Genomic DNA, 13,521 nt, shown 5'->3' on the forward strand with positions numbered 1-13,521 from the left:
CAAGTTTTTAATGATATTTCTGCATTGACATGGCGTATAAAATAGCTATCATTCCACAATAATCGTCCGTCATTCCACGTTATGAGACTTGCGTGGTGGGGCAAAGCTGTGGGGGAGCGCCTATACAAAGGGATTATTGTGTGGGATTAGGGGATGTGGGAGAAATAGGGGTGTATTTTTGTGAAAAATGCAAGCTTTTACTGATATTTCTGCATTGACATGACGTATAAAACAGCTATCATTCCACAGTAATCTTCCGTCATTCCACGTTATGAGACATGTGTGGTGGGGTACAGGTGGGGGGAAACGCATATGCAAAGGGATTAGTGTGTGGGATTAGGGGATGTGGGAGAAATAGGGGTGTTTTTCATGACCTCAATGCAAATGTAATTACATTTCTGCATTGACATGGCGTATAAAACAGCTGTCATTCCACAGTAATCTTCCATCATTCCACATTATGAGACATGTTTGGTGGGGTACAGGTGTGGGGGAACGCATATGCAAAGGGATTAGTGTGTGAAATTAGGGGATGTGGGAGAAATAGGGGTGCTTTTTGGGAGAAATGCAAGTTTTTACTGATATTTCTGCATTGACATGGCGTATAAAACAGCTGTCATTCCACAGTCCGTTATTCCACTTTATGAGACATGTGTGGTAGGGTACAGGTGTGGGGGAACGCATATGCAAAGGGATTAGTGTGTGGAATTAGGGGATATGGGAGAAATAGGGGTGCTTTTGTTCTGAGAAATGCAAGTTTTTACTGATATTTCTGCATTGACATGGCGTATAAAACAGCTATCATTCCACATTTATCATTCGTCATTCAACGTTATGAGACTTGTGTGGTGGGGCAAAGTTGTGGGGGAGCGCCTATACAAAGGGATTATTGTGTGGGATTAGGGGATGTGGGAGAAATAGGGTTGTATTTTTGTGAAAATTGCAAGCTTTTACTGATATTTCTGCATTGACATGGCGTATAAAACAGCTGTCATTCCACAGTAATCGTCCGTCATTCCACGTTATGAGACTTGTTTGGTGTGGTACAGGTGGGGTGGGAACGCATATGCAAAGGGATTAGTGTGTGGATCTAGGGGTGATGGGAGAAAGAGGGGTGTTTTATTGGGAGAAATGCAAGTTTTTACTGATATTTCTGCATTGACATGGCGTATAAAATAGCTATCATTCCACAATAATCGTCCGTCATTCCACGTTATGAGACTTGCGTGGTGGGGTACAGGTGTGGGGTAACACATACTTGCCAACTCTCCCGCATTGTCCGGGAGACTCCCGCATTTTGCGAGAGTCTCCCGGACGAGTGTGGCAATCTCCCTGATAGGAAGGGGGAAAAATTTAGTTTAAACGCCGCGATTCACCCGGAATCGCGGCGTTTAGCCCCGCCCCCACTGTAAAATGACGCGATTTGCGTCATTCCGTCACGGGGGCGGGGCCAAAATGACGCGATTTCGCAGCCCCGCCCCCTGCACGCCCACGTCCCAGCCGGCATCTCCCGGAAGAAAAAAAAAAAATGTTGGCAAGTATGGGGTAACACATATGCAAAGGGATTAGTGTGTGGGATTAGGGGATGTGGGAGAAATAGGGTTGTTTTCCATGACAGCAATGCAAATGTAATGACATTTCTGCATTGACATGGCGTATAAAACAGCTGTCATTCCACAGTAATCTTCCGTCATTCCACGTTATGAGACATGTGTGGTGGGGTACAGGTGTGGGGGAACACATATGAATAGGGATTATTGTGTGGGATTAGGGGATGTGGGAGAAATAGGGGTGTATTTTTGTGAAAAATGCAAGCTTTTACTGATATTTCTGCATTAACATAGCGTATAAAACGGCTATCTTTCCACAGTAGTCGTCCGCCATTCCACGTTATGAGACTTGTTTGTTGGTGTACAGGTGTGTGGGAGCGCATATGCAATTGGATTAGTGTGTGGGATTAGGGGATGTTGGAGCAATAGGGGTGATTTTTGGGAGAAATGCAAGTTTTTACTGATATTTCTGCATTGACATGGCGTATAAAACAGCTGTCATTCCACAGTAATCGTCCGTCATTCCACGTTATGAGACTTGTTTGGTGGGGTACAGGTGTGGGGGAACACATATGAATATGGATTATTGTGTGGGATTAGGGGATGTGGGAGAAATAGGGGTGTTTTATTGGGAGAAATGCAAGTTTTTACTGATATTTCTTCATTGACATGGCGTATAAAACAGCTGTCATTCCACAGTAATCGTCCGTCATTCCACGTTATGAGACTTGTTTGGTGGGGTACAGGTGTGGGGGAGCGCATATGCAAAGGGATTAGTGTGTGGAACTTGGGGATATGGGAGAAATAGGGGTGTTTTATTGGGAGAAAAGCAAGTTTTTACTGATATTTCTTCATTGACATGGCGTATAAAACAGCTGTCATTCCACAGTAATCGTCCGTCATTCCACTTGTAAAACATGACCAAGCACCTTAGCAATAAGTGCTTAAAAGATATATTTAAAAAGTATAAGAGTTTTTAAAATATACATAAAAATACATTTTTCTATCATAGAAGTCTATTGGCATTCCTTTTAGCAGACTGAAGCTGTCATTCCTTTTAGTACGTCCCACACATGGTGCCTTACTTTTAGTAAAACCCACATTAATGTTTCCAGCGTTGTTACCTTTCATATTACATTTATCATTTCATGCATGTACCACTGTGTTCGAAGTACAAATTTTGACAGAGAACTTTACATGGAAACTTGAGACTTTGATCAGGAAAAACCAGGTCATGACCAGGAAATCTGTAATTTGAGAGTGTTAACACTTTTCATATGAAATACCTGTAACAAAAAAAGTGTGCAACTATGTAAACTACATGAAGCAGAAAACAAAACAATAGTGCTTAAATTCCTCTTGAATATTATAGTGTGGCATTTATATATATGTTTCGCTGCAGGTGGTGCACAGGTGAATTTGGATTTTTCCTGTATTTGTAAGATTATCTAAACTACATGTTTTATAAACCCTTCCCGACCAACCCAATAATCTGCTGTCACACTACACACTTCCCTCCACTATTCACTGCTTCAGAGACACAGCTGTGCTGTTACCTGCAGAGGAAACATGAAACATGACTCCTGCCCTTTGCAGTTCTGCACGTTTTACCGTCTGACTGATATATAAATGCTGCTAGTTGTTCCTTGTTATAATATGAATTTTATTTACAGGACGTATATTTAATTATGTAGCCCTGTAAATGAACATTGGAAGTAGACAGAAAAAATATCCAAACACAGGGGCGTAAACATTTCTAGATCCTGAGGCAGGCAAAATATGACAACTTCCTGCTGTGTTCCTGAAACTTGTATTTCAACCACTAGAGATCAGCAGTTCTAGCCGTGCTGATCACTACATACTGTACTGCGCAGCGTTCACACCCATCCAGTCCAACCCAAGTCGATTACAGGTGAGAACTTTATATTACTGGTTTCTTTATTGTTAAAGTTATGAATGTATAGCTGATCCATGTAACTAAATAAGAAAGGACTATTCTTATCACTCAATGCAGTAAAACGGAGGTATAACGACTTTTAACTTGCATGGTATACTAAAAGCATCTGTAGTGCTGCATTAAACACTTTTATTGCAGCAAAGAAATTCCTTAATGCTGATATGTATTGCAAAGTATTAATGACACCATGCACAAGTGAATGGACTGATTTGTTAATTATTTTTTTTTGGGGGGGTGTAAAGGTATGATACTGTTTATTATTCTGAATCTGATGTGGGTGAAAACCGGAATTGCCAGTATGATTTGGCTCCTTCTGCTGCTTTGTGACTTGGGTGTAGTGTGCTGTGTTTTCTCTGCTTGTATGGTGCATTTTGTAGTGTGTGTGTGTGTGTGTGTGTGTGTGTGTGTGTGTGTGTGTACGTACATACATATACACACACACAGAATGAATATATATATATATATATATTATATAAAAATTCTGTGTATCAGAGCTATATATTTTAGTTATCCGTTCTACCTGCCTGAATGTATGTCGGAATGGAACGCTGAGTGCGTTACCCATCCATTGCGGCTGCCAGAATCGGGCTCTCAGTATTTTGGACAATTATTCCAGGTGCTGGAATGGGGTTCTGAGTACGTTAACCATCCATTCTGATAGCCAGAATGGATGTCTCGATATCTTAACCATTCTTTCCAGGTGGCTGAGTACCTTAGTCATCCATCCCGGCTACCATTGAGCTGTAAGTATCTTGGACAACTCTTCCAAGTGCTGGAATGGGGCTCAGAGTACTGTAGCCATCCATTTTTCAGGTGTCGAAATAGATGTCCGAGTGTCCTCGCAATCCATTCTGGGTGTCGGAATAAGGTTTTGTTTATATTAATCATCCATTCCGGGTGCTGTAAAGGATGATTAACTTACTCTTGGCCCCATATCGGCTGCCAGAATGGATGGTTAAGGTCCTCTGAGCTCCATTCCGGCTGTCGGAATGGATGGGTAAGGTACTCAGACTCAGACCTCCATTCTGGCAGCTGGAATGGATATTTGCTTGTACGCCACAAACATATGTGAGCCATTTTCAAAAATGCATTTTAAAATATGTATAATGTGACATACTGCATGCAGATTCTGAAGGGATTAGGTAAAAGACGGAACTGCCGTAATGAGCCAGCTTACTACAGCGCCCTCTGCTGCTTGGTGTCTTGAGTGAGGCTTGTTAGAGTTGGAAACCTTTAATTTCCTCCCCTGTTGGTCCATTGCCAGAAGTCAGAGTTCAGGAGATACTGAACCCCACCATTGCCGCACCCATACAGCTTTTACTAACACCTCAGCATAGAGATTTGAGTTTGGCGGCTGCTTGATTCTGAGGGGCTAGCAGGGTTCATTATATTACAGATGCCAAGAGTCCTGGGGCTTGTACCCCTTTGGTTCTACTTCTTGGGAGAAAGGAATCTATTGCAGAATTTTTACATGAAGTCCTAATTTCATTATTGGTTATGGGAATGTAAAGGGAATATAACAGTAATATTATGGTCTTCATGTAATCGACTCATAACATATTTCCTTTTAAATCTGCAAGCTGGTATTCATACTATAAATGTTCAACAGCTTTTTATGCGTTTGGTATAATTAATAGAATTTTATCTGTCGGGTGTACTTGAGACAGATGGTGGTGGTGGTAGGTGTTTTAAATCAGTGATGGGCAACAGGTGGCCTTCTAAGCCTTCACCTGCAGCCCCCAGATTCTTCCTGCTTTATTTACAGATTTGTTTCTGCTTTATTGTCAAATTTGTTTATTATAGTATGTAACACTTGTTTAAAATGCCTGCTGATGTGTTATTACATATAGGCAGCTCCTTGTTTGATTAAATGTATTGTGTTAACTTTTTATTAAGATTATGGGTAATATGCAGCCCCTTTGAAGGTTAAAGGGCCACACCAGACGGCCCCCAAAATGTATCATGTTGCTCATAACTGTTTTTAAAGAGTCACTAAATCTAATATATAAGTTGATGCAGGCTTCTTTTATTATTCACAAATATGTACATGTGGACACACCTTGATGTATAGGACATTGTATTAAATTTGCTATGGATCATGGCATGCAGGGCATAGTCAGTTTTGTTTGCATGTAGCACCCAAATACTGGGCAGCTTTATTTTTACACTGGTTTAGAGTTGAGCTAGGCTGTGCTGCTCTCCCGACTCTAAATTTGTCTGCAAATTTTTAGCTCCCTGCAGTGCAAAAAGTTTTGCTAGTGTTTAAAATTGCACTTTCTAGCTGGATTTATTTCCAATTCTAAACTAAGCATTATGTGCCTAAAATAAATGTATTCTGACAGTAATTAAAACAGACATTATTTTTTTTTAGGATGACAGGCATACATAGATAAAGGAAAATGTAATAACATGATGAAGCCTGATGCCCCTGTATTTCTTGTGCACTCAGCCCAGACTGTGGCCCTTCCATAAATCCAGGCTTAAATAATTGCAATGAGCTTTTTTCCCTGTGCAAGTAAAGTAAATAAGTAAAGAGCACTCTGCTAGAATAGTTGGGAGTGTTGAAGAGTAAATTAAATGTGACTGAATGTAAACACTAACATTGATGGTAAAACACAACTAGAAATTAAAAAAAAAAAAAAGAAAAACCTCACACCCCTCAAAAACAAAAAAGTCACACACAAAAATTGTGAAAAGATGAAGGTTGGGTGCAAAAACAAATTAAATAAATTAAGGCCGTGACCTTTTGACCATTGTGTTTAAAAACTGTCCTTGCCCTGGCCTACAGCCTTTTGGCCTTTGTCAGGGAATGTTGTGTGGCTCTTTATTTTTATTTTTTTACTGTAACCTGTGGTGTTTGCCTCATTAGTATCCCCTGGTTTTTGCCCATAAGCGGGAAGTGGGAATGCAGCATTTCTTGCTCTAACTAACTGGTTTAGATGAAGGAGTTTGATTGGCAGGTACCCCAATATCCTCTGTTTTGTTTTTGTTTTTTTCATATGTTGTAGTTGCAGTTTTTTTATTCACAAACTGGTCATGTTCCAGTAGCAGGTAGGGTAACACCCTATGCACTAATGTGGTATTTTTTGCTTGAGATTTGTGTTCAAATTTGTGCCAGACATTTTATGCTAAATGCGTTTGAGATTCCACTCTCTACGTGATCTTTCATGAAACAAAGCTGAATCAATACACTTTGTTAATTTAGAAAAACAAACTGACTGCCAAACAAGACAGCATCCAACTGCTCGCCTGTGCAGCTGCATTCCTCCCTGCTCTTCCGCTTCCCCTTCTTTGTAAGTTGTCTATTCATTCAAAAGACATAGCAGCATCCAATCGCGTGCCACCATGCATATATAGGCTGTGTAAGCAAAACATTATCTTATTGGATGACTCCATGTCTATTGAATGACTAGTTCTTCCCTGAAATATGTCTATTCATTCAATATAGGGCATGGATGCATGGTGTTGTGATATAATTGTTGGGTAAAAACTGGAACTACAACAGAGACTGAGATCAAGCACGACTGTAGATATCCCAATGGTTCCATCTGATCCTATCTATCCCTTTAAACTAATATTGTATTGGGACTCATTGTTTGACTTCTGTATACCCAAGCCATGGTAGCCCATACATTCTTCAAATATAACAAAGGTAAATTTGATATATATTTTTTTATACTACTCATTGGGGTTGCTCAGTATGTCTTCTCTATTCCCAGAATCTCCACCCCCAGTCACTCATCCTTGTCGAAGTGTCTGAAGCTCAGTGAATGGAGCAGGCATTTGAATAACAGCAATGCTGTTTTATTGCTCCCCTGCGTAAATAACATAGTGAGTGGATATGGGATCAATGAAAACAATGGTTTCCTTTTTCTGACCTGTTTTCTGATGTACAATGCATAAAATTGATGCCGGTTGGTATGAGTTCTAAAACAGCCTTATTCAGGAAAATAATTAGACAAATCAATTAATGCTGTCCAAGTAACTCCAGTAGTAAATTAGGTGGGGGATTAGGGAGCAGAATGTTTTGTACGGGGTATAAAGGGTCATGTTGAAGCCTCTGAACTTGGGTAACTCTTAACATTAAAAATCATAAATGTATCTTACTGATGGTAAAGCAGCTAGTTTTCTGGAACATCTTATATTAACTTGCTGATTTAATTCACTCTTGTTTGTGAACGTGCAAATTGCTTAAAATGTTAATAGCAATGGTCTCTTAAGACCTTCAAAAACCTTGTGTTTAATACTTTATTGGCCAAACCCACTCAGCAAAACATTTTCCACTCAGCAAAACCGTTTTGAAAGGGCGTTGTCTCTAAAATTGCATTTCTTTTATGCTAAGATGCAAATGTATGAAAATATTCTAGAATACATGAGAACCTGTTAGTCTTTTTGTTTGTTTTACAGTTATGAGGAATGTTTGTCTTTCAGTTATAAGAATAAGAAAACTTAAAGCAGCAATCACATTTGAAAAAAAAATAAAAAATCACTGACAGGCTATAAGAATAAGCTTGGTACCTTTTCGCCTTGGTTTGTGTTTTCAAATTGCTATTAATGATTGATAATTCTTCAGATTTTTTACAGTGACATGGACCACCATGGCAATAATAGTCACGTGACAAATAATGTAGTGAGCAGAGAGGCTTTGGTATACCCCATCTGAGCTCTGTTTTCAACTAGGATCATCTCGCTCCTTCTCCTCTGCCTTCATATGACGTGCTGACAGTCTGAGAGCCTGTGTCTGTGTAGAAAACTGACTGTCAGCGTTTGGCAGCTAGACTAGGTGCTTTGTACGTAGTTGCCTACTCTTCCTGGAATAATCTTCCTCTCTCACCGTTCCATATCTGCTGCACCACTTTGCAAATCCCTACACTGGCTCCCTGTGTCCTCGAGAATCAAATGCAAATTACTCTTCCTTTACCTACAAAGCCCTCAACAACAACACCCCTGCAGAAAGCTCAAATCTCATATCAAAATACTCTCCCTCCCTCCTTTTAGATCTACCTCTGACCTGCGCCTTGTCTCGTCTCTGATAACCACCTCTCACTCCTGCCTACAAGACTTCTCCCGTGCTGCTCCCCACTTATGGAATTTCCTACCACGCTCAATCAGACTTTCCCACAGTCTTCAAATCTTTAGATGCTCTTTGAAAACCCATTTCTTTTTTTAGAGGTGACCTTATCCTCGATAACACTATTCACACTAATGCACCATCTTAACTGTCCCAATCTCCACTCTGACCCACACTCGCTCCTCTTGATTCAGCTGTGCCCTCCTCCCTTTAGAATGTAAGCTCTCTAATGAACAGGGTCCTCCATATCCTTTGTTTTCATGTCTCCATTTTGTAAGCCTTGTCTGTTCTCGTTTTATGTATGTCCTTGTGTTCCCTACTGTACAGCGTGACGGAGCACTGTGGCGCCTTACAAATCTATGATTATAATAATAATGCCCGGGAGACTCCTGCAGTGCAAACTCCCGCATCCTCACTTCCCTGTCGGAGTTAACGCGCGTCATACAGGCACCCAGTCCTCCCCTAATCATGCTGTAAACAGCAGTGGGCAGGGCTTAATGATGTAAATTGCTGTGACTCTTTGGCAGCCATGATTTTCCCTCCAGACAGATAATGAAATGAGAATGATTTGTCAGAGGATAGCTAAGAGCAAAAACGCACCTATGTGGAATGTTGTTTTAATAGGCATGTTTCTTGTTTTCAGTTAATTAGATCTGTCTATCACTTTTTCTGGGTGTGGCTGCATTGACCTTTTGCCAGACTAATACCAGCATTTTTCTAAACACTTACTAGTTTTTTCACCCTTCTAAGTCATCAGATTTGCAACAGAACAGTTTATTATTCTGATCCCAGACAACTCTATTTTATTTCATATTTGTTTTTCTCACCAGTTCCCAGTAAAACTAAAAAAAAAAAAAAAAAAAATATTGGGACCACTTCGCTGCTCAGCAAGGTCAGTGATGCATTGGCTCCTTTTGGACTGCCCATGGGGGAGCACATGTTGGGGAGCACGTGACAGGACCACAGCTTTTACTGTAGCTGTCATTTTGAGGCTTGGAATAAGTCAAACATGCTGTTGGCATTGTCGCACTGCGCTCTGTGATGTGCGGGCCATGTGGCTGCCAGCATGCCATGCAATGTTGTCACTTCTCAAGCGGAAAGGTCACTGACCTAACAAGGGAACGCTGAATCTTTTGATACACATTTGTATGCAGCTTTTAGAGTACATGCCATTGTTTTGTAAGCAAATAAACTTCTCTCTCAAGGAGAGGTGGTCCCAGGATCAAAATGTCATATTTATCATAATATAGCATATTATAATGATCCCATGACAAATTGTAATGTGATAAGATGGCAATTGGTTTTTAAAGCTGTGACATCTTATGACAAGGACCAAGAGCATTTCAGCCTCTGCAGCAATAAGTCTGCAGTAGACCTTGGTTATAACACAAGTGTATTGTATGGTCAGTTTCACATACTAATAGGGTACACTAATAAAGGAGGTTAAATATAAAAAGTGTTTAACAATGGCTATTGATGTTTTTGACAGAACTGTCTATATAACACATTACAAAGTATTAATTAAAAAAAATAGATGTGCCCAGTGGTCTGGATTTATATTTTTTTGGTTGTGTGGTTATTTTATAATGCATTAGATTGTAAAATCAATTAATTATGCCTTGAATACTCTGGGCCTGATGCAGAGCTGGCTGCAATATAGTTGTAATTTTATGCTTTAAAAAGCGCACAAAACAAGTGTGGATTTTTGCTCGTATGCAGCATTACTAGTAGTCTTTTTCTTGGTCTGCTTCTGGGATAATCACCCCCAGCAGCAGCAGTAGGACTAACGCTCAAGAATTCTACTGAGGAATCCAGGATAGTGAAGAAGTCATCTAGCCTTACCAACTTGGATGCAGGACTAACTTCGATCGCTACTGAGGATATTGATAAGGACGGTGTTCTGGCTGTCAATTGCAGGTGTCAAGATCTAGCTGAGAGAAGGGACTTTAGTTGATGATGGACTGCTTGTTGTTTTTTTAGCATAAGTTTGATTTTCCCAACAGCTTGCCATGAACTCTCTTCAAATGGCGTAACGTGGATGAGGTTCCTAGAGGGCTAGCCAGCTGTTGTCAGGATTTGGGTAAAAATAATTCCACACATAAGAGGTGGATTGTTTGGTCTTATGCCGGGCATGACAATGGCCTTCTTATCACTGGCAAGAACTTCTTCCACTGGTGCAGGACAAACAACATCATCCTCATTAGCTCCCTCATCAACTACATAAATATACCCCTCATCCTGTTGCAATTCCAAATTGGCATCCTCAATTTGTGTATCAACGGCTACACTTGGGCTGTTCATGCACACATCTGCAGAAATGCTGAAAGAAGCCTTCTTTATGGGTACACTATCTGAAAGGTCAGGCTTACACATATTACTCGTGGATAGATACTCCTCAGGGATTTGTCATTTTTGAATCTGAACATACATTTTCCTCTAATGCCTTACTGCTTTTTTCCAGCTCGTACTTTTACACGTTAAAAAATTTGGACACCACTTCTGGAGTCCGAATGACAAAAAAATGATTTGCTTGGTCATGACTGACCTTACAAGGAGATTCCTTGGTGATGGTTGCAGACCTAGCACTTGTAGAGAAAGGCGAAGGCCTCATTCTTTCCTTGCCACTGTGTGTGTGTAGAATGGCATATTGGCAATTTTATTTATTTTTTCTGCAGATAACTTTGCCTGGATTACAGGACTTTTTTTCTTTCCAAGGTAAAAGGCGTTTTTTGTTTGTTTTTTTTTTTTACATTTTTGTTTCCCTGAGTTAAAAACACTATGCACTTGACCCATAGGCTTTAGCAGATGACATAGATGGATTACTATCATCATGACTGGTGCCAGCAGCTGCTTGGTGCTCCTGGGCTTCTGTGTACTGCTGTGAATCTATTTTGATAACACAGTACAATGTAACTGCAGATTAAGACCAAGACTGCCAGCCCTATTTCTATATCGGCAATGACAATTGGCAGTGGAGCTCTCCTGAATGTCACTGGAGACTTTGGAGAACGCTGCTACCCCTCCTCTTTTTTTTTTTTTTTTTTTCTACCTATGACTCTGCCCAACTGCACTAAAGACTGCCAAGAACTGTGCTACCCCTTCTGTATCCGTCTGTGAAATGGTGCTGAATCGCCATGGAGGGCGGTACTTATAGAATCCAAAACTCCCGAGATCCGATGACGTTTTGCCTCGTTTTCAATTCCAAGGGCGCGCAAAAGTACAGAGCCGGCTCGGTACTCGGATCTGGTAAGTTCATGTATGTCCGGTTTTTGGGGAACCGAGCCTGAGAATCTCTAAATTTTAAAGAGAAAATAGTAATGCATTTTACCTTATTGTTTCATGTAATGTAACTATTCTATGTATTCCTGACTTTACATGCAGCTCTATTTGTTACTAAGAGCATTTCCTTCCCCTTAACCGCAAGCCGAAAAGCAAATATTACATAAATGCCTGAACAGCTGCGTCGGTGAGTCTAAGTGAAAGCTGCAAATGGATAATGAACCTTTTGAAACTTGCTGCTGTTCCTAGACAATCCTCTAAGTGAAGTGCTTCTTACAGACTGGTGGATTAAAGCTCAATCTTTAGTCTGTTAGCTGGTTGCTCAAACGTTTTAAAGCTTGCCTGTCTAAAGCTGGGTACACACCTGTTCAGTTATTTTGCAGATCCACAATAAACGACTGTTTGGTCTGATATTGCAAGAGTTGTTTATCGTGAAATGTTTTATCGCACCAAAACAAATCGCATTGTTTGAATTTGTTTTCATAAACTTCCCAAAAATCGCAACCATCGATGGAATGTTGTCGGGCAAATTTGGAAGTGTGTACACACTCGCGACTATGTCCAACATTTTAGTTCCTTTCTATATCTATATAGAACTGAGTCACAATCTTTTCCGCTGATAGTTATGAGAGATGCAGATCTCAGATCTAATGGTAAATCGTGTAAGTGTGTAAATATGAATCTGCATGCTTATCGGGCCTTTCAGTGGTTAGTAAAATCATTACAGAAATCGAATCGGACATAAGACTTCATAGATCTGTACCCAGCTTTTTAAAGTTTTGAAGAGTCTAAGGGGTCTGTTTATCAATCAGTGAAAACCTAAACCCTGACAAAAACGACTGTTTAACTGGATAAAGGGCGAATAGAAAAAACCTTTCCTACTTATGAAAAGGTCAATGCTGAAAAACAAAACAAAAAAACACTGATTTCTCTGATGCTAGCCCAGTTTTTGCTCTTCCCATAGAGCTCTTTGGGGATGTCACAAAGTATCACTTTATCAATTGGCAGAAGCTTAGCGTTTTGTGGCTTTTTTTCTTTTCTTCTGAAAATGTAATGCCACCTGCATGTGTTTTTGGCTCACCGGAGACCAGTCTCGGTGAACAGATGGCTATACTGGATAACATACCCCCACCCCTTCCTGCCCTCACTAGCAGCAGCAAGAGGACCTATGGCTGGAATTCAGATTCCTTTATTCACTTTGGGGACTGCATGTATAATTAAAATTTTAGAAATCAATTGCCTCGGAAGGGGTTTTCACTGAGGCTGCCTCGGAAGTAATCTTCATAAATTGCAGCGACACTATTATTTATCGCTGCGATAAAGAATGTTGGTTAACGCTGGATTCGGGCTGCACTTAAAATAGAGACTGCATTATCGCATCTACAGGCTTCTATGACTTTACATGCCCTGGCACTCCTACTGATTAGTCTAATGCATCATTGAAACTAAAATAAAAAAGGTTTACATACATGAAGTGCTTCCTTTCTTTGCACCAAATAGTATTCCGCAATTTCAAGATGTTCTGTTGTAGAGTGATCTCTATATAGAAAACATATAACCACACACAGTGTAATACAGTCCAAGACCAAATCAATGGAATTTCTATGGGAAGGTGTGTATTTTCATATAGGGTTTCACCATCCAAAACCGCGTTGACACCGCCG

General features: G+C 40.3%; 1 protein-coding gene across 2 annotated transcripts in view; it reads left to right on the forward strand.

The window, feature by feature from the left end:
* Positions 1 to 3,353: 3,353 nt before the first annotated feature.
* LOC142158735 (serpin B6-like) overlaps positions 3,354 to 13,521 on the forward strand; it is a 33,671-nt gene continuing 23,503 nt past the window's right edge. For both annotated transcript variants that reach the window (XM_075212975.1, XM_075212974.1), the window contains exon 1: positions 3,354 to 3,462. The gene's annotated coding sequence lies outside the window, so the exon portion shown is untranslated. The remainder of the gene's footprint in view (positions 3,463 to 13,521) is intronic.

The sequence above is a fragment of the Mixophyes fleayi genome, chromosome 5 (genome assembly GCF_038048845.1).
Source record: "Mixophyes fleayi isolate aMixFle1 chromosome 5, aMixFle1.hap1, whole genome shotgun sequence".
Classification (NCBI taxonomy): domain Eukaryota; kingdom Metazoa; phylum Chordata; class Amphibia; order Anura; family Limnodynastidae; genus Mixophyes; species Mixophyes fleayi.